At 43.7% G+C, this 21,147-nt stretch overlaps 1 protein-coding gene across 1 annotated transcript in view; it reads right to left on the minus strand.

Annotated features, from left to right (window-relative positions):
* Window positions 1-16,308, minus strand: part of MRAP2 (melanocortin 2 receptor accessory protein 2) — a 63,058-nt gene extending 46,750 nt beyond the window's left edge. Inside the window, 1 exon segment of the mRNA XM_070377141.1 lies at window positions 16,218-16,308. The gene's annotated coding sequence lies outside the window, so the exon portion shown is untranslated.
* Between the last annotated feature and the right edge of the window lie 4,839 nt (window positions 16,309-21,147).

Genomic DNA, 21,147 nt, shown 5'->3' on the forward strand with positions numbered 1-21,147 from the left:
TGGGCCATGACAATCTCATTAGTCACTTATCCTTATCTCTTTCTTCCTTCTATTCATAGGAACAGCTATTCCTTCACAACAGAGAAGTCACCCTCTCGACCCATCACCCTTTCTCTCTCTCCAGCTGAGACATCCAAAAAATCAAAGGTCAAGTCTGGCCAGGCCCTATCTTGGTCACTGAAGAGCCCAAGGTCAGAACTTCAGAATCACAGCTTTAGAAGCTTCATTCCCTCACTGCACAGAGATGTGACCAGGCACCCAAAGTAGAACTGATGATCCACCCAGCTTCATGCAGCCAGGTGGGATGAACCACACAGAAATCTAATGAGAGTCTTCAGGGTTATGAGCTGGGCTCATGGTTAGGCCAGAACCAGCTGGATATTCCTAAAGCATTTCCAAAAGGCACTGCATCCCAGCAAGGAATCACACTTGACTCTATAAAATCAGAACCTCTGTGGTCCCCTCCCAGAATGTTGCTTAACAAATGCTGACATGGTCTTCTTGCCCAGTGCATCACTTCTTTTTATAGATTCCATGTGAATGCGAACCACCATGTTCTATCTGCACTTGGCACTTTAATTCTCATGTTTGCAGATTCCTTTTCAGTGAATCCATTTTAAGTCACCAACTTCTTACACAGAGTGTGACTTTTTAGTTCCTTCAATTAAGGAGGCCATGCTTCCTGGACTTCAGTTCTTCTCCTAACTATTATCTTGACTTGAACACACATCTTACTTGTGAAGTCAAAGACTCTAGTTACTCAATTCAGACTAGAAATATTACACACACACATGGTTCTTCCTCCCTTTTCAGATGGACACAACTCCCAAATTTCTCTACACTATCAAGGTTTATGCCTTGCTGGACATTTCCTAGAAAGTACTCAGTAACTCACAAAAAATGTGGTGATAGGACTTCCCTGGTTGTACAGTGGATAAGAATCTGCCTGCCAATGCAGGGGACATGGGTTTGATCCTTAGTCCAGGAAGATCCATATGCTGCAGGCAACTAAGCCACAGCTACTGAGCCTAAAGCCACAACCACTGAAGCTCATGAGCCTACCCGTGCTCCAAAACAAGAGAAGCCACTGCAATGAGAAGCCTGGGCCCCACAGTGAAGAGGAGCCCCCATTCACTGCCACAACTAGAGAAAGCCTGCATGGCAACGAAGACCCAGCACAGCCAATAAATAAATAAACAAAAACACAGTTACTGATGGCTGACAGAGAAATTCCAGATGCATCCTCTTCTGTCTCTTCCTCGTTCTCTACTGTACAACAGCAATTTATTTTGAGGAGCAAAACTTGGAACAGAAAGTGCTTACAAGCCTGAAGATTTCCTGTCTGAAAACCAGAATCAATGCCAATAGAAGAACAATTTGCAAAACCAGAAAGGAAACTTATATTTTGTGCAACTAGGTATTCATTCAACACCTGAAATGCAGAGAGGCTGAATTAACAAGTAGGCATCCTTCCTCCACCATCTGATCTCTCAAAGAGGATATGGGGTGGGTCCTACGCTCATCTTCTCCAGTTATGTTCTGGGCACCTGCATAGCCATACATAGGCTGAAAAGTGCCTTATAAAGTTGGCCCTTCCTGGCTCTGTTTTACTCCCTGGGTCAGTACAGCAAATGCTTATTGCATGAACTATGAGGTGGAGAACACAATGGCTATCCTTGAGTCCCCTGGAGAGGTCTTTTGAGATGGGAAACAGTCTCAGCAATATACCAGTACAGGCCATGCTAGGACTCCATGAAGCAGTCCTCTGGTGGCCCTCTCCTCCCTTTGGTCTCTTTTCCATCAGGACAGGGACCTCTCCCGCTTGCTCACTGCTGTATTTCCAGCAACCCACCCAAAACCTGGCTCATAGCAGACATGCAATTAATACTCATCGAGTCAGTTTCTCATGATGTGGAAAAGCCATGAAATTATTTTTCTTTCCACTCTCTTTCTCAATCCTGAACCCAAGAAGAGAGCTTTCCCATTTTAACAGAGACTTCAGCTGGACAGAGAGAAAACTGTCAGGCCTACACAAGGAAAAACACTCCAGAGAGAAGCTGTAAAGCCTCCATCTGGGAAGGATTGCCTGAAAGTGACAATGCACAGCTCTGAGATGCCGGGAACCATTGAGGAACTCCGCCCGTGGCACTGAGATATGAGAGGGGGTGGCAGGCAGGCTGCCCTCAGCTCTGCGGATTTAGGGAGCTGGGTTTTCACAGTCCTCCAGGGGTGAGGCGGGCACACTGACCAAGCAAAGGAGAATGATTTATAACCAGAGCATCCATTTGTTGAATTACAATAAGGAACAAAGTGGTCAAGAAGACCTGAGCAGAGGTTTTGCAGCCTGGGAAACAAAATTCAAGATGAGAAGATTAGCTGGTGAATGCAGAATTAGGGCAAAGGAGTCATGTAATGTAACTGAGCCACTACACATGTGACAGGACGCTCTGCTGTTTGTCTTGTATCCCAACACGGATGTCCCATTGCAGCCACAAAGTGAGGCCACTCTCAGCAGAGGAGAGGTTGGAGTTCTCACTAAAGAAATGTCATCCAGTTATCCTGCCTCTTTCTGGACCTTGTTTTTTTTTGTTCTGGACTTCAAAAAATTCTAGGCATGTTGTGCATGCTCAGTTGCTTCAGTTATTTCAGTCATTTCCAACTCTTGGTAACTGTATGGACTGTAGCCTGCCAGGCTCCTCTATCCATGGGATATTCCTGGCAAGAATACTGGAGTGGGTTGCCATTCCCTTTCCAGGGGATCTTCTTGGCCCAGGGATTGAACCCATGTATCCTGCATCGCAGGCAGATTCTTTACCACTGAGCTACCGGGAAAGCCCTCTAGGCATGTTGAAGACATATCCCAGGATGACCACTCTCTTATAATTAGTCTTTTGGGGTTCCTATTACTATTTACTTTTTGCTATATTCCTGAGCCTTCTGAAAAAGTACAGCAGATGGTCTAAATAGACACTTCTCCAAAGAAGACATACAATGGCCAAAAAGAACATAAAAAGATGTTCACTATCACCAAATATCAGAGAAATGCAAATCAAAATTACATGTGGATCACCTCACACAAGGCAGACTGTCCAGCATCAAAAAGTCTATAATAATGTTGGAGAGGAAATAGAGAAAAGGGAACCCTTCTACATTGTTGGTGGGAATGTAAATTGGTACAGCCACTATAGAGAATAGTATGAAGCTTCCTTAAGCAAACAAAACAGAACTTCCATATGATCCAGCAATCCATTCCTACGCATACATCCATAGAAAACCTTAATTCAAAAAGATACATGCACCCCAGTGTTGATAACAGCACTATCTACAATAGCTAAGACATGGAAGCAATCTAAATGTCCAGGGACAGAGGAATGGATAAAGAAAATATGGTACATATATACAGTGGAATATTCAGTTCAGTTCAGTCGCTCAGTCATGTCCAACTCTTTGCAACCCCATGAACTGCAGCACGCCAGGCCTCCCTGTCCATCACCAACTCCCAGAGTTTACCCAGACTCATGTCCATCATGGCAACTCATGATGCCATCCAGCCATCTCATCCTCTGTCATCCCCTTCTCCTCCTGCCCCCAATCCCTCCCAGCATCAGGGTCTTTTCCAATGAATCAACTCTTTGCATGAGGTGGCCAAAGTACTGGAGTTTCAGCTTTAGCATCAGTCCTTCCAACAAAGACCAGGATGGACTGGTTTGATCTCCTTTTTATGGCTGAGTGGAATATTACTCAGCCATAAAAAGAATGAAATAATACCATTTGCAGTAACTTGGATGGACCTAGAGATTATCATACTAAGTGAAGTCAGAGAAAGACAAATATATGATATCACTTACATGTGAAATCTAATTTTAAAAGAATATAAATGACCTTATTTACAAAACAATCTCACAGATACAGAAAACAAACATGATTACCAAAGGGGAAAGGGGTTAGGGGAAGGATAAAGTAGGAGTTTGGAATTAACATACATATATTACTATATATAAAAAAGATAACCAACAAAGATCTACTGTATAGCACAGGGAACTCACTCAATATTCTATAATAACCTATATGAATAAAGAATCTGAAAACAAATGAATATATGTATAATGGAATCACTTTGCTGTACACCTGAAACTAACACAACATTGTAAATCAACTATATTCCAATAAAACTAATTTTAAATCAATAAAAATGTTTAAAAGTACTAGAATCATGCCAAAGAAGTGACGTGAAGTGAAGTGTTAGTCACTCAGTCATGTCCTTTTGCAACCCCATGGACTATAACCCACCAGGCTCCTCTGTCCATGGGATTCTCCAAGCAGGAGTACTGGAGTGGGTTGCCATTTCCTTCTCCAGAAGATCTTCCCAACCCAAGGATCAAATCTGGGTCTTCTGCATTGCAGACAGATTCTTTGCCTGAGTTGGGAAGATCTCCTGGAAAAGGGGATGGCAACCTACTCCAGTATTCTTGCCTGGAGAATCCCATGGACAAAGGAGCCTGGTGGGCTACAGCCCATGGGGTCGCAAAGAGTTGGACACAACTGAGTGACTAACACACAAGCCAAAGAACAAGCTATCAAAGAGCAGTGCTTCATCATGAGATACCACTTCACACCCATTTGAATGGCTATTACCAAACAAACAAAAGTCCCCAAACCAGAAAACACTAAGTGTTAGCAAGGATGCAGAAAAATTGAATTCTTGTGTGTTGCTGGTAGGAATACAAAATGGTGTAGCTTCTATGAAAGACAGGATAATGGTTCCTCAAAAATATAAATATGGAGTACCTTATGACCCAGCATTTCCACCTCAGGGTATATACCCCAAAGAACTGAAAGCAGAGGTTCCAAGAGATAGCTGTACATCACCGCAGCAGCATTATTCACAACAGCCAGGAGACAGAAGCAGTCCACATGTACACCGATGGATAAATGAATAAACAAAATATAGTACGTGCATACAGTGGAATATTATTCAGCTTCAGAAAAGAAGGAAATTCTGTCATATGCAACAGCATGGATAAACCTTCAAAACAGCATGCTAAGTGAAATAAACCAGACACATAAGAACAAATATTGAACGATTCCACTTACATGGTATATCCAGAGCACTCCAATTCATACAGACAAAAGAATGTTGGTTGCCAAATGCAAGGAGAAGTGGAGAATGGAGAACTACGGATTAACACAGGGGTCCCCAACCTCCAGGATCTAATGACTGATGGTCTGAGGTGGAGCCAATGCAATAATAATGGAAGTAAAGTGCACAATAAATGAAATGTACTTGAGTCATCCTGAAACCATCCCCCTCCCTCCCTGGTCCACAGACAAATTGTCTTCCACAAAACTGGTCCCTGGTGCCAAAGAGGGTGGCAAACAGGTTGATTTAATGAGTATGGAATTTCTGTTTGGGAAGATGGAAAACTTGTTGACAGCTTGCACAACACTGCCAAATGTGCCTAATGCCACTGAGTTGTAATTTTAAAATGGTACATTTTATGTTATGTATATTTCACCCAAAAACATTCTAAAATGTTTTAAATAAGAAAAATATAACAAAAATCAACACTTTCTGACCAATGTCCTAAGATGGGGGACAGAAACTGAGAGGTTCCCCAGAGTAAAAGACAATCCCAGGCGACAGAAGATGGTGGTGGGCACCCAGGTGCCCTCCCCGTGTGGGTCCTTCCTCCACAGCCCACCTTCTAGGATCCAGCTTTGCTCAGTTCAAGAGCCTATATGGCACTTCCTTAGCACATGAAAGGAATACTCACTCTGTCCAGGCTGTGAGGAATCACACTTCCTTACGCCAGGGAGAAGCTGGCAGGATATTAATGCTGTGCGAGCTGTGGTCCTCCCACTCCGACTAGTCCAGCAAACAGACTAGCTCCGTTCCCCAAACTCTGTAAGTTTCGCCTCCCAGGGTCCCTTGTCACTCTAGCTTGCCACATTTCAGGATAAAATCCACTACCAGTTATCCTTCCAAAGCTTCCAGGGCCTTCTCATGGATTATATGTAAAGCCAGTTGCTTCCCCAGTACCAAAAGGAAGTGCCTCAATCTCATAAAATTGGCTCTAGTCTCTGGGAAATGTTTCCGGGAGACCAGCTGTATTTCATGGACCTGGAAAACAGGGATGCCAGTATATATATATATTTTTTTTTGCCAAGTAAGGAAATGTGTAAAAAAACAAAACAAAACAACTATCATTAACAATGATCCCTTCATAGACAAAAAGTTATTTTAAGCACCCTTCAAGGAGGAGAGATATAATCTCACAATAAAAATAGTTCTCTGCAAGGAAAGAGAGCTGGCAGCCTGGCACCAGTATTTTTACAGCAAACAGACATTTCCTTTCAGGTCTTGCCTCTGTCCACTGCACTCACGTGATAGCTACCGGAATGGCTTACATATTCACTCTCTCTGAGAGCAAAGGAAAATGACTGAGAGAGACGTAGTGAAATTTCCTTCCCGATCTAGAACATAATAAAATACCTAGCTGCTTTCCACTTGCATCACACACTAAATGATGTGTGTGTGTTGTGTGTGTGTAGTGCAGCATGAATAAGATGCTATTAGAGTTCTGTCCCCCCAAATTCATATGTTGAAATCCTAACTTCCAATACCTTTGTGTGGGTTTTTTTTTTTTTTTAGGATTTTTTTTTTTTTTAATGTGGACTATTTTAAAAGTCTTTATTGAATTTGTTACACTATTGCTCTTGTTTTAAGTTTTTGGCCCAGAGGCATGTGGGATCTTACCTCTCTGACCACAAAGCGAACTTGCACTCTTTGCATTTGAAGGCAAAGTCCTCACCACAGGACCACCAGCGAAGTCCCTCCCTGTACCTTTGGAAATGACTGTATTTGAAAACAGTCTTTAAAGAGGTACTTAAGTTCAACTGCTGTTAGGGTGGGCCCTAATGCAATCTGACTGGTGTCCTTATAAGAAGCAGCGATCAGGACACAAGGAGAGACGCCAGGAGCACTGGTGTATGCAGAGCCCACCACGTGAAGAGGAAGCAAAAGGATGGTCATCTATAAGCCAGAGAGGCCTGGAACAGATCCTTCCCTTGTGGTCCTCGGAGGAAACCAACTCCACTGACACCTTGATCTTGGACTTCTGGTCAGAGCGTTGTGGGAAGTTAATTTCTGTTGTTAGAGCCACTCAGGTTCAGGTATTTTGTTACAGCAGTCCTATAATAAGAATATGGCTGCTGAAGTTCAATGCATGTAGTAGGGCACTCAAAGCTGGTGCTCTGGGACAACTCAGTGGGATGGGGTGGGGAGGGAGGTGGGAAGGGGATTCCGGATGGGGAGACACATGTGTACCCATGGGTGACTCAAGTCAATGTATGGCAAAACCCACCATAATACTGTAAAGAAATTATCCTCCAATTAAATTAATTAAAAAAAAAAACCAAGGATAAAGGTGCTGAAATTAATTTTTTAAAACTGATGTTTTCTTTGATGAATTAATTAGACAAACTGTCCTAGAAAGGCCCTTAAAAATAACTTCAGTTCAGTTCAGTTCAGTTGCTTAGTCGTGTCCGACTCTTTGCGACCCCATGAATCCCTGCACGCCAGGCCTCCCTGTCCATCACCAACTCCCAGAGTTCACCCAGACTCATGTCCATCGAGTCAGTGATGCCATCCAGCCATCTCATCCTCTGTCGTCCCCTTCTCCTCCTGCCCTCAATCCCTCCCAGCATCAGAGTCTTTTCCAATGAGTCAACTCTTCGCATGAGGTGGCCAAAGTACTGGAGTTTCAGCTTTAGCATTATTCCTTCCAAAGAAATCCCAGGGCCGATCTCCTTCAGAATGGACTGGTTGGATCTCCTTGCAGTCCAAGGGACTCTCAAGAGTCTTCTCCAACACCACAGTTCAAAAGCATCAATTCTTTGGTGCTCAGCTTTCTTCACAATCCAACTCTCACATCCATACATGACCACTGGAAAAACCATAGCCATGACTAGATGGACCTTTGTTGGCAAAGTAATATCTCTGCTTTTGAATATGCTATCTAGGTTGGTCATAACTTTCCTTCCAAGGAGCAAGCGTCTTTTAATTTCATGGCTGCAGTCATCATCTGCAGTGATGTTGGAACCAAAAAAAATAAAGTCTGACACTGTTTCCATTGTTTCCCCATCTATTTCCCTGTTTCCACTGTTTCCCCATCTATTTCCCATGAAGTGATGGGAAAATAACTTACTTTATACCAATCACTCTTTTTTTTTTTAAATACCAATCACTCTTACTGGCACTAAATAACATACATTTTTGGAAAGAAAACCTATTCCAGTATATGACAATGTCAACCAATACCTTGATAACATTATTATTAACATGCCCCTCAAGGAGAAAGAACATGAACATGTTAAAATTAGTATGAGTCAGTTCAGCTCAATAAACAAATTCTAAACACTGAGTTTGATGTTGAATGATTTAGCGGCGGTTGAAAAGTCAAGGCCTGTACCCACAAGGAATTCAGTGAATTCAGGCTTGAGTTTAGAACCATGCTCTCCTCTGTTGAATTTCACTCTCTCAAACAAACACACATACACACACACACATATACACACACGTTAAGAAACATCACAGCAGCCTGATGAAACAGATAACAGGTACAACACAGTCATTAAGAAAGGAAGGACTCATCAGGACTTCCCTGGTGGTCCAGTGTCTGGGACTTTGCCTTTCATTGCAGGGGGTACAGGTTAGATCCCTGGTCAGGGAGCTAAGAAACCACATGCCTTCCAGCCAAAAAACCAAAACGCAAAACAGAAGCTATATTGCAACAAATTCAACTAAGACTTTAAAAATGGTCCACATTAAACAAACAAACAAACTTTGAAGAATTAGAAGGACTCATTATGACAGAGGAGCCTGGGGTGAGGGGACCCTCAGAGATGGTCTTCTGAGGTTTTGCCCACTCTGTCCCACCTGCCAGCCTGGACTGCCATCTCCTGCTCTCCAGCTTCCCATTTGCCTTTGAGGGTAGAAATCAGTCATCATTTCCTCCAGGGAATTCTGTCCAAGCTTCTCAGTCCTTGAGGACTCTCTCCCTTCTTTCAAATCCCATCACATGGATTACTTGAAGCTCTCATTTTAATAACAAGAGTATAAACCAGATTCTGTTAGTGCCTCTCACCAAACAGTCATACTGATTTATATAGATGCTATTAGAAAGCATCATGGCCAGGTGAATTACCATTTTAATGATGATAGGAAGACAACCACCCTTTCCATTTTAACTAATGGAGTTTTTGAAACACTTGGCACAAGACGACTAAGGAGCATGAGATTGGCTGTGTCTTAAATCACTTGGAGGATGATCTGGCAAACAAACTGACTTTGTATTTATTGCTGATGGAATCTGTCTCCAGGCAGTGCACCCTGTTCCTTACAGCCTGGAGCTGAATCAATCTTTTGATAAGCAAGAAAGGAGTGGGACCAGGTATTTCCATCTCTGTTCCACAGAAAAGGAAATTTAAACTAAAGCAATGGTTTAAGACCTGGAGACAGAGCACCAACAAAGCTAAACTTTCTAGTGATTTACTCTCTCCTAGGTCCAATGGTGCCAAAAAGCCCCAGAGTCTTGTGTCCCACCTGGTTCAACCTTCCGGAGCATCAATTTTAGGAGAAAATTTAGAGGACATTTTAATATTAAACATGTTGCAAAATAACTACAAATAGCAAATGAAAGCTCAATGTGAACATCAACTTGCTTCCGGCAACCTTGGGCTCCACTTCAGACTCCCAGAAAAATGAGTTAACTCTCCTTGCCTATGGTGGTAATTTAGTGCAAATTTTAAAGAAGCATAGGTAGCAATGTACATAGGTTTACAAGATATAGTTTCTAGTAGCTTCCAGATTTTCAGATCTGCATCTTAAATTTCTGTGGGTTTTTTGTTGTTGGTTTTTGCTTTGTTTTTCACAGAAGATAGAATTATATTTTCTGGGGAAATCTACACAAAGGTTGGTAGAAAGACAGATTATGTTTATAACTATTACCATCACTTATCTCCTAGTTTTTTTCCTTGATCAACCAGGGGAATTCAGAACCAGTATTTAAAGACGCAGCTCCCCTAGCTGCCCTGTCTTTGCCTTTAATGGTTGTTTTGGCAGAGGAAAACAAATGCACCTTTAGGGAAAATAATCATTTGAAGCTTATAAGTTATTTTAACTTGAAGGGTTATGAAATTTACCAATGTTCTCTAGTCGGGGGGAAATTACATAGCTCTTGGTAACATGGACATGAGCAACAATTAAACTGAGACAGAAACATCCACCTTTAGCAGCTCAAAGATTCTCAACTTTTATTTTATACTTCACATCTTAGCAACAACATGATGGATTGAAGACACACCCTGGCAAAGAGAGGAAGCAAAAATGTATACCTGCCTTTCTTTCCAATGGGACCAAGCACTTCATATACTCCAGTTTAAAAAAAATCACTTTGTACCCTGAAATAAGCCAAAAATAACATGACCATCCTGTCTAGAAGTTTGGTCTCCAAAATCATAAAACTTTGAAAATGTCCTGTAAACCTGGACTCCCTAAAAATTTTTTTACCCTGATTGCTTACCATGGGAATGTCTGAAGATAAATCATGACTTTGGAGAATATGACCATCGTGTGAGAAAGCTGTTTTCAACCATAAACAACAGACTATGTGCATTTGAGAATCCCGGAAACTATCTGGGGGCATTTTCCTTCAAGTTTTTATTGTGGTTTTATTTGATGAACCAATCTTCTGAAGCCTGGCTCCCTTGAATTCTCTTGCAAGTAAACATTTCCTTTTTCTTTTCTAAAGGCTCCTCTCAAAGTCTTGGTCTTAAGTACACATCAAGTATAGACTGCTACTCTTTACTATTTCCACTGAAGCGTATGTAACACACACTCTGAGCTGGGACAATTTATAGGACCTGATGAAATGTTAATTTCATTTTTCTTTTCCACTGCTCCTTAAAATAGCATTCAGTGCATTCATCCTTCCCACCCTCAGACTAACACTTGAGCAGAATCCTGGGGACTTTTCTACTCAAGCAACCACTTCAAAGTCTCCCAAGAATTAAAGTGTGCTGCCTGGAGACAAAAGAAACTCCAACCTGGTTATAACAATAAATCTCCTGCCTATGCCAGCTAGGCCTGTTGCATGCTGGACTCCTGCAGCAACCTGGGGATGGCTGACGTCTTTTCTCTTTCTGTATGCCCAACAGCTGGCTAGCTTTTCATCCCTCCAAGATCAAAGCAAGTGGAGAGGCTGTGGAAGTCCTGTCTGGGGGTTGTAAATTACAGTGAAATGTGCCAGAATGAACCCCCAAAATCTTTCTCCAAGCAGCCCACACCGTTCCTTACAGCCTGGAGCTGAATCAATCTTTTAATAAGCAAGAAAGGAGTGGGAGCAGGTATTTCCATCTCTGTCCCACAGAAAAGGAAATTTAAACTAAAGCAATGGTTTAAGACAGAGCAGCAGGAAAGTTACACTTTCTAAAGATCACTTTCCAATGATCACTTTCCAAAAGCTTATGTCTCATTCCCTTCTTTTTCATTAAATTAACCTTTTATTGTTTACTGTCCTAACACTGACATATAATGTTGTGTGTGTTGTACATGTACAGAAACTTTCTCAGTTATACATACACATCTATCTGTTCATCTTTTGATTCTTTTCCCATATGGGTTATTACATAGTGTTGATAGACCTCCCCTAGTATACACAGGTTGTTATTGACTATTTTATATGTAATAACTCGTATTTGTTAATTCCAACCTCCTAATGTACCCCTTGTGCCCTTCTTTCTTCTTTAGTAACTATAAGTTTGATTTTTAAGTCCCTGAGTCCATTTATGTTTTCTCAATTAATTCACTACTTTTAGATTCCATCTATAAGTAATATGATATTTTTCTTTCTGGACAAATAGAGTATTTCCTGCCATATTTCTGGTTTCCTTTCTGGAAAAAGAATATTTCTTGCCATATTCCTGGTTCTGACTTTCTTTACTTAGTTTGATCATCCATAGTTTTAGCTATGCTCCTGAAAATCCTATTTCATTCTTTCTCATGGCTGTCATATCCTACACTCTATACATGGGTGCTTACATGTACTCATTTTCGTTCTACTGATGGCTTACTCCTATCTTAGCCTCTAGATTCCTGGAAACACTAGCTGCTGGGGTTGCCCTCACACTTGGGCTGATCTTGGAGTGGACCCAGGCCAATCATCTCCCCACAAGGCCGGCAGGTCTTCAGGAAATCCTTGGGCATCTTTTGCCCTGACAAATTCGGGGAAGGCAGGTGATCTTGCAGCCTAGGCCACCACTGAACCCTAAATGCATGTACAGCTAGACTTGTGTTCCCATGACAGCCCCTCACATTATGTTTGGGATGAAGGCAGTACCAGTATATCTCTTTGAAGAAATCTTTTTAACAAAGCCTCTGCTCTCAAAGAACTTCTGTTCTGCAAGTGGCCAATGAGGTTTGGGAATCTTGAAAAGTTCTCAAATATCTACACTGGAATTTCTACTTCTTGGTCTTGCCCTTTCCTTTGAAATTGCACATAATTTGAATGTATGTCTTGTTCAGAACTTTAATTTGGTTCCCTATTTTATTTTTGTAGGCACACATAGATGTCTAGGAGAGTGTGTTCATTTTCAGTTACTGAAAGTCAATTTTTCTCTTATATGTGTGTGTGTGTGCATCACTCAGTCGTGTCTGACTCTTTATGACTCCATGGACTATAGCCCTGCCAGGCTCCTCTGTCCATGGAATTCTCCAGGCAAGAATACTGAAGTGGGTTGCCATTCCTTTCTTCAGGGGAAGATCCAGGAAGAAATGGCAACCCACTTTCTGATCCAGGGATTGAAGCCACCAGGGTATCGATCTAATAAAATTTGAGCATTAGAAAGGGCATTGAGTAATGAAATCTGACACCCGTTTACCCAGTGGGCAATCCCCTCCCCAGTCCTGAAAGATCCCCCAGCACTGGCTTGATCTACTTCTGGAAGCAAACCTACTTTCTCTTCCTCAGATATCTGAGGAATGTCCTCAGAACTGGCCAAGGCTGCTTTTTTGCCAGGTGAAAAAAAAAATATTCCCTATTCCTCATATGGCCTGGTACTCAGACCCTCATCATCCCATCACCTTCCTCGGGATCCTCTGAAGTTGGTCTCTGTCTTCTATAAAGGAGCCACCCAAGATGTGACGCTGATTAGAGGGGTCCCCAGCTCCTCTGACTTGAATGTCACTGGTTGGTAGATGGTAGTGTAAAGGCCCAGGCTGTAATCCCATCTCTATACTTGCTGCCTATATGATCTTGGACCAATTTCTTAATCCTTCTGTGCCTTAGTCTCGATATCTATTAAATGGGAATGGTGATGAGAAATGGAGTATTTCCTGCCATATCAGAAAACAAGGATGCCACAGTCATCAGCAATTGCAGCCACCACAGATGGTGAGCTGGGGAGCCTGAGGAGAGTCAGGAAAGAAAAGTCCTGCCATCCAGCAGCCAGCAGCCACTTCCTACGGTGAGCCCTGAGGAAAATCAGGATGTAAAAATGCAGGATACTGGTCCCAGACAGCTGAGGTGCATATCAAAGTAATGATTTTAGTGATCCCAGACTCTTGCATCTTCCCATACATAGAAAAGCGCTAAATTCCTAACTTGGGGTATTAATTTTCTTTAATTAACAATCATCTTTTGATATTCTGACTACCTGCTCTTTGTTGCAAAACTTTTATATAACCTGCCCTCCACGCCACCTCCTCAGAGCAGTTCTCTCAGGGTTACTTGAGATGCTTGCTGCCTCCCAGACTTAAGTTCTAAAAATTTCCACCAAATTAAACGTAACTCTCAACTTTTAGGTTGTGAATATCTTTAAAGTCAACAGTGATAATTATATTCTCTACTTCATGAGGGTGCGACAAGATTGAGAAAACAACTGCGAAACACTTACAACTCTACCTGGCACATAATCAGCTCCCTGCAAATATCTATTTGCTTTGTTTGTTTTCTTTTTAAAGCCTATTCTCATCACTGCAACCCATGTTTGCTATTGGGTAGCTACTTCACACGGGTTCATGTTGGCCTGGTGGGCCACTGAGACCCTCAGGTTACTTCTCTCACATGAACTGCAGCTTAGCGGAGCCACCCCATCCTTTCCTTTTTTCATTGATTCTTTGATCCCAAATGCAGAAGAAGACCTTCAACCATACTGTGAGCTCAACATTATATCTCTTGCCTGGAAATGAGTCTTATAGAGAATCCTACAGAAAAATGTCCCCTCTATATCTGTTTCATGATGAGTGACACCAGGGAGGTATAGAGATGGAGCCCTGCTGTGTGTCCACTCCTCCCACACCTTATCCTTAGGGAGAGGATGCCTCTGTAAAGGTGGGACACACATCTATGACGGGGGTGGGAGGCAGTGACTGAGTTATTCATAGGTTCCTAGCTGTGAAATATGAACAACTACAGCCACCTAGCTGTGAGGACCAAAGGAAGCTGTGCAGTAGGAAGCACACAGCCAAGCTGTCATCAGACCCACAACATTAGAAGATCAAAATAAAGGATTTGGAGAGGAATTCTGATTGGTAAAATACCTCAACACCTGGGAGCCTAGAGAAAGAGGCAGGAGGAAGGCTACATTTTCCAGAAGATGCTGATGATAGTATTTGCAAAGTAAAAGGTGACCCCATGATGAGCAGAGGAAATTAGTCTGGAAGGAACAATAGCGCAGCCAGGGTTAGGTATGCACACCCATGCAGAGGCAGTGGGATAAACCACACACACACACGCACACACAATTCATAACCCAATACTTGCCCTTGTACATACAGTGCACTCTGATCCTGTCTCATCCCTTCTATTGAATTTCATGTCTTAAAAAGGCTGGTGTAACTCACTACACTGATAGCATTCCACTGATGAGTCACAACCCACAGCTGAAAAACAGTAGATATGGCGTGCCCCAACCTGCAGCCCCACTAGGTTGCCAGAAGAGAGAAAAAAGTTCATTTGGCATACACTGATTTTGCAAATCCTTTCCCAGGTGCTCTTGAGCTAGCTTCTCTAAGAATTTGTTCTGGAGGGTTGCCAGGATTCAATGTTTCCTTCTTTTGAAGTCTACAGGCTCGGCTACCATCTCTCAAGCCTGCTCCGAGGGACTGTGAGCTAGGATGCCTGCTACTTGAACCTCAGCTCAGTTTCAGGGTTTCCGGATCCTCTTAAGGGGTTTGGGCTGCCCTTCCTTTATTGAAAGGAAGGAAACAGACTGGGCGCAACACTGCCTTCCCTGTCACCTGTTAATATCACCTCATCTTTCATAAACACTGGGTAATCTTCCTGACAAGAACACAACTGTTTGTTGTTGGGCACCCCAGCACCTGGCTACCTCTCCTGCACTCTGGACCTTATCCTTGTAGCCTTGGCCTTTCTTGCCTGCGTTTTAGGTGATGCGCCCCCACTGCATCACAGTCCTAGATTCCAGACCTCGCCTCCCCACTGTTAACTGGGGGATCTGGCTGGGAAAACTTATTTAATATCTCAACCTAATTTTCTTCACTTGTAAACTGGAAATATTACCGTTTACCTTTGGGATTTTATCAGAATTAGTTTATACGTGGGAGTTCCCTTCTCCTCCCTGGAGTAGCAGGGAGACTTTCCCCAAGCTCCCTTTGCTTTTAGAACACCATCACAGGCTTCGATTTTGTTAGATGAAATCCGGAGTATCATCTGCGATTACCCGTGTCATCTAAACCGCGGCGGAAACCACAAAGCCTCCGAACAAGTTTCTAATGAGGCGGCTCTCAGTCTTCCTCAATTAATTACACAGAAACGATGAAAAAGGGGAAAAAATCGAACGCGGTATTTCCCTCTAAACAGTAGAATGACCTGCAGGCAGGCGCCTGGGCACAAGCAAAATGAATTAACAACAGTCAAACCCGCGTTATTCCAGGAGCCCAGCCCACCGCCAGGGGCGCGCACCCGGGAGCCGCGGGCAGCACGTTCCGCCGGGACAGGCCGGTCTCCCGCGCCCGGGTTGGGGGCTCTCTCGGTTGCTGGAGACATCGGGGCTGGCCCGCCAGGACAACGAAAGTTCTGCCCCTCGGCGGGAGAAGGTATGACCTATCATTGAGTGCAAGCGAAAGGACGAAACCCACCCCAGCCCCGGGCGCCGCGCTCCTTGCTTTTTCGGACGCCCTCCGGCAGGACACTCACAGCAACCCGCTTCCAGGAAGGCTCTGTACTTGGGTCCACTCCACGCGTCCGCACTCTTGCCCCGGGCACCCTCGAGCAGCAGATCTCTCCTCCCCACTCCCTTCCACTCAAACCACCCCCTTGCAACCTCAGCAAGCCCGACCGTCCGTGGGAGCCAGAGCCTCAAGGTTCCAGATTCTCGTGCCGCCCGCGGTTACCAGCTCCTGCGAGGTGCGTGAGCGCGGCCGCCGCCTTCAGCTGTCTGGCCGGCCGGGCGCTCCCGGCGCTGCGGTGCGGCGGGGACGCGCGCTCCCGACCTGCGGCGAGGCGGCGTGGGGCCGTCCCCTCCACCCCCACCGAGTTCAAGGGCGCCCCGCTGGGGGAGCTAGCTCTGCCGAACGCTCTGTGCCCTGAGTTGGGGGGTGGCACTCACGCACCTTCTGGATGACAGCCTGTCGCGAGGAAGGGAAAAGGACCCGAACGCATTGTTAGCCCTTCCGGGGCTCGGCAGTGCGCCCGTTTGGCCAACTTTAGGTAACCAGAGCCCGCGAACTGTGCGAGGATTGAGGCAGTCTAGGAGGGGGTTGGGAAAAATCCTCAGTACTGGGTTCAGGTTCAGTTACACTGGGACTCTCCATCGTGAGCTACTTTAATACCTGAAACTGATCTCCTCATGCCTTTCGGCATTGGGTCTACCAGACAGGGCCTCCCAAAGATGGGAGTGAAACAGGAGTGGTTTCAAGTTAGAGACCTAATTCGCTCCTGCCTTACAGTAAATACTTATTGAGCCCTTATTCCCTGACGGTCACTGATCGGGCAATGGAAAGCAGCCCCCTGGGGCCTGTATTCTAGGGAACAGACAGGCAATCAACAGAACAAATAAGAACGTGTCCTGGATTGGATTGCGACAAGTGTTGTAGAGAAGAAAGAACTCAGGAAAAGGACAGAGAATGTTGATGATGAGGGATGCAGTATTAAAGCAGGGGATTGGAGATGACCTCCTGGTAGGGCTTGCCTTCAAGCTCAGGGGGCCTGGCGCCCTGGAAGCCAAGTGGAACCAGCGCTGTATTGCAGTGGGGTAAATGCAGCGAGAGCAGAAGGCAGGCAGGTTTGTGACTCTGATTAACTCCATCTCTTGGTGCCAGAAAAGGATTCCTGGAAATGACAGTTAATTTTTTTTTTTTTTTTAAAGCTAGTTTCATCACTCCATGTAAAATGAAATGTTTTGCAAACCATCCTTCCAGCTATATTCCTATATTGGCCATAGGCAGTTTAATTCTAAATGGCATAATATGACCATCTGTGATGAGATGCACTAGTCCTTCCATAATTCTCCACATTGGTTACACATTCCTGGTCACCGGGAAGCAATCCATCACCCACGCAGAAGAGCTGGTACCGCCCTGTTGATGGTACAGATCAGATCAGATCAGATCAGTCGCTCAGTCATGTCCGACTCTTTGCGACCCCATGAATCACAGCACGCCAGGCCTCCCTGTCCATCACCAACTCCCGGAGTTCACTCAGACTCACATCCATCAAGTCAGTGATGCCATCCAGCCATCTCATCCTCTTTCTTCCCCTTCTCCTCCTGCCCCCAATCCCTCCCAGCATCAGAGTCTTTTCCAATGAGTCAACTCTTCACATGAGGTGGCCGAAGTACTGGAGTTTCAGCTTTAGCATCATTCCTTCCAGAGAAACCCCAGGGCTGATCTCCTTCAGAATGGACTGGTTGGATCTCCTTGCAGTCCAAGGGACTCTCAAGAGTCTTCTCCAACACCACAGTTCAAAAGCATCAATTCTTTGGCGCTCAGCCTTCTTCACAGTCCAACTCTCACATCCATACATGACCACAGGAAAAACCATAGCCTTGACTAGATGGACTTTGTTGGCAAAGTAATGTCTCTGCTTTTGAATATGCTATCTAGGTTGGTCATAACTTTCCTTCCAAGGAGTAAGTGTCTTTTAATTTCATGGCTGCAGTCACCATCTGTAGTGATTTTGGAGCCCAGAAAAATAAAGTCTGACACTGTTTCCATCTATTTCCCCATCTATGAAGTGGTGGGACCAGATGCCATGATCTTTGTTTTCTGAATGTTGAGCTTTAAGCCAACTTTTTCACTCTCCACTTTCACTTTCATCAAGAGGCTTTTGAGTTCCTCTTCACTTTCTGCCATAGGGTGGTATCATCTGCATATCTGAGGTTATTGATATTTCTCCTGGCAATCTTGATTCCAGCTTGTGTGTCTTCCAGTCCAGCGTTTCTCATGATGTACTCTGCATAGAAGTTAAATAAACAGGGTGACAATATACAGCCTTGACGTACTCCTTTTCTTATTTGGAACCAGTCTGTTGTTCCATGTCCAGTTCGAACTGTTGCTTCCTGACCTGCATACAGATTTCTCAAGAGGCAGATCAGGTGGTCTGGTATTCCCATCCCTTTCAGAATTTTCCACAGTTTATTGTGATCCACACAATCAAAGGCTTTGGCATAGTCAATGAAGCAGAAATAGATGTTTTTCTGGAACTCTCTTGCTTTTTCCATGATCCAGCGGATGTTGGCAATTTGATCTCTGGTTCCTCTGCCTTTTCTAAAACCAGCTTGAACATCAGGAAGTTCACGGTTCACATATTGCTGAAGCGTGGCTTGGAGAATTTTGAGCATTACTTTACTAGTGTGTGAGATGAGTGCAATTGTGCGGTACTTTGAGCATTCTTTGGCATTGCCTTTCTTTGAGATTGGAATGAAAACTGACCTTTTCCAGTCCTGTGGCCACTGCTGAGTTTTCCAAATTTGCTGGCATATTGAGTGCAACACTTTCACAGCATCATCTTTCAGGATTTGGAATAGTTCAACTGGAATTCCATCACCTCCACTAGCTTTGTTCATAGTGATGCTTTCTAAGGCCCACTTGACTTCACATTCCAGGATGTCTGGCTCTAGGTCAGTGATCACACCATCATGATGGTACAGGATGCAGCAAATGCAATCAGAGCATGGAGCCTCAGAATGACTACTGCTGAGAAGACATGGTGCAAACAGGCCCGTCTCTGCCTTAGCTGTCAGAGTTGGGTGGCGTCTTTTGGGCAGAGGGCCAAAGACTCCTGAAAACAAGGGCATATCTTACTGTGTAGAAAAGGCCACAAACCCTCAGTTTCGGAGGCTGAAACTGCAGCATTCAGTGGGAGCAATATCAACAATGGGACGGCAGAGCTCCTGTTTCTCTCCTGTGCATCTCTGCCTCCCCATCAGCTCAGTTCAGTTACTCAGTCATGTCTGATTCTTTGTGACCCCATGGGCTGCAGTAGGCCAGGCTTCCCTGTCCATCACCAACTCCTGGAGCTTGCTCAAATTCTTGTCCATTGAGTCAGTGATGCTATCCAACCATCTCATCCCTCTGTTGTCCCCTTCCCTCCTGCCTTCAATCTTTCCCAGCATCAGGATCTTTTCCAGTGAGTCAGTTCTTCACATCAGGTGGCCAAAGTATTGGAGTTTCAGCTTCAGCAGCAGTCCTTCCAATGAATATTCAGGATTGATTTCCCTTGGGATTGACTGCTTTGGTCTCCTTGCAGTCCAAGGGACTCTCAAGAGTCTTCTCCAACAAGACAATTCAAAAGCATCAGTTATTCAATGCTCAGCCCTCCTTATAGTCCAACTTTCACATCCATACATGACTATTGGAAAAACCATACCTTTGACTAGATGGACCTTTGTTGGCAAAGTAATGTCTCTACTTTTTAACATGCTGTCTAGGTTGGTCTTAGCTTTTCTTCCAAGGAGCAGTGTCTTTTAATTTATGGCTGCAATCACCATCTGCAGTGATTTTGGAGCCCCCAAAAAAAAGTCTCACTGTTTCCATTGTTTCCCTATCAATTTGCCATGAGGTGATGGGACCAGATGCCATGATCTTAGTTTTTTGAATATTGAGTTTTAAGCCAACTTTTTCAGTCCTCTTTCACTTTCATCAAGAAGCTCTTTAGTTCTTCGCTTTCTGCCATAAGGGTGGTGTCATCTGTGTATCTGAGGTTACTGACAGTTCATGCCTCCCTGTGGCTGCATCTATTCCCTTCTTTCTTCTCCCAGTGCCAGCAATATCTTCTTCCTTTTCTTCAAGGTCCATCTCAAATGCCACTTCTTCTAGGAAGCCTTCCTCACTGCCCCAGCTACAAACAAACTCTTATTCTAAAATCTGATCCCTCTTTATGGCACCTGTCATTTTAGAGTTTAACTCTAAAATCAGCTCCTCCTATTCCTCCATAGGCTTGTTTTATATTAAATTTCTCCACAAGTCCCAGCTTAGTGCCTTGTATCCAGCAGACATTTAAAGAGTTTTTTGTTAATAAATCTAGAAGAATACAGCTTCATTTTCCCTTTTTAAATTGACATATAGTTAATGTACAATATTATGTAAGTTACAGGTAAACTGTATACTGATTCACAATATTTAAACATTATACTCCATTTATAGTTATTATAAAACATTGCCTGTATCCCCCATGTTGTATAATATATCCTTGTAGCTTATTATATATAGTAGATTTTACCTCTTAATCCCCTATCCCTGTATTGCCCTTCCCCTTCCCTTTCCCTCCTGGTAACCACAAGTTCTCTGTACCTGTGAGTTGTTTCTTTTTCGTTATTCAATATATTCACTAGTTTGTTGTACTTTTTATATTCCACATATAAGTGATGTTGTACAGTATTTGTATAGTATTTGTCTTTCTCTGTCCACTGTCCCTTAATTTTGTCACTTCATTCCATAACACCTTTCAAGCTCACAGAAATTTAGTGATAGGACTTATATGTAGCTATAGCTGTTGTCTGTCAATACAAACTGACAACAATTTACTTTGAAGTCAATTCTATTTGCCCCATTTTGAAGTGGGAAAAACTGAAGTTTATGAGTAATGTCCCCAAGGTCATGAGACTAGAGTTGAGATTTAAACCAAG

This window comes from Bos mutus, chromosome 9 (assembly GCF_027580195.1).
Source record: "Bos mutus isolate GX-2022 chromosome 9, NWIPB_WYAK_1.1, whole genome shotgun sequence".
In the NCBI taxonomy this organism is placed as follows: domain Eukaryota; kingdom Metazoa; phylum Chordata; class Mammalia; order Artiodactyla; family Bovidae; genus Bos; species Bos mutus.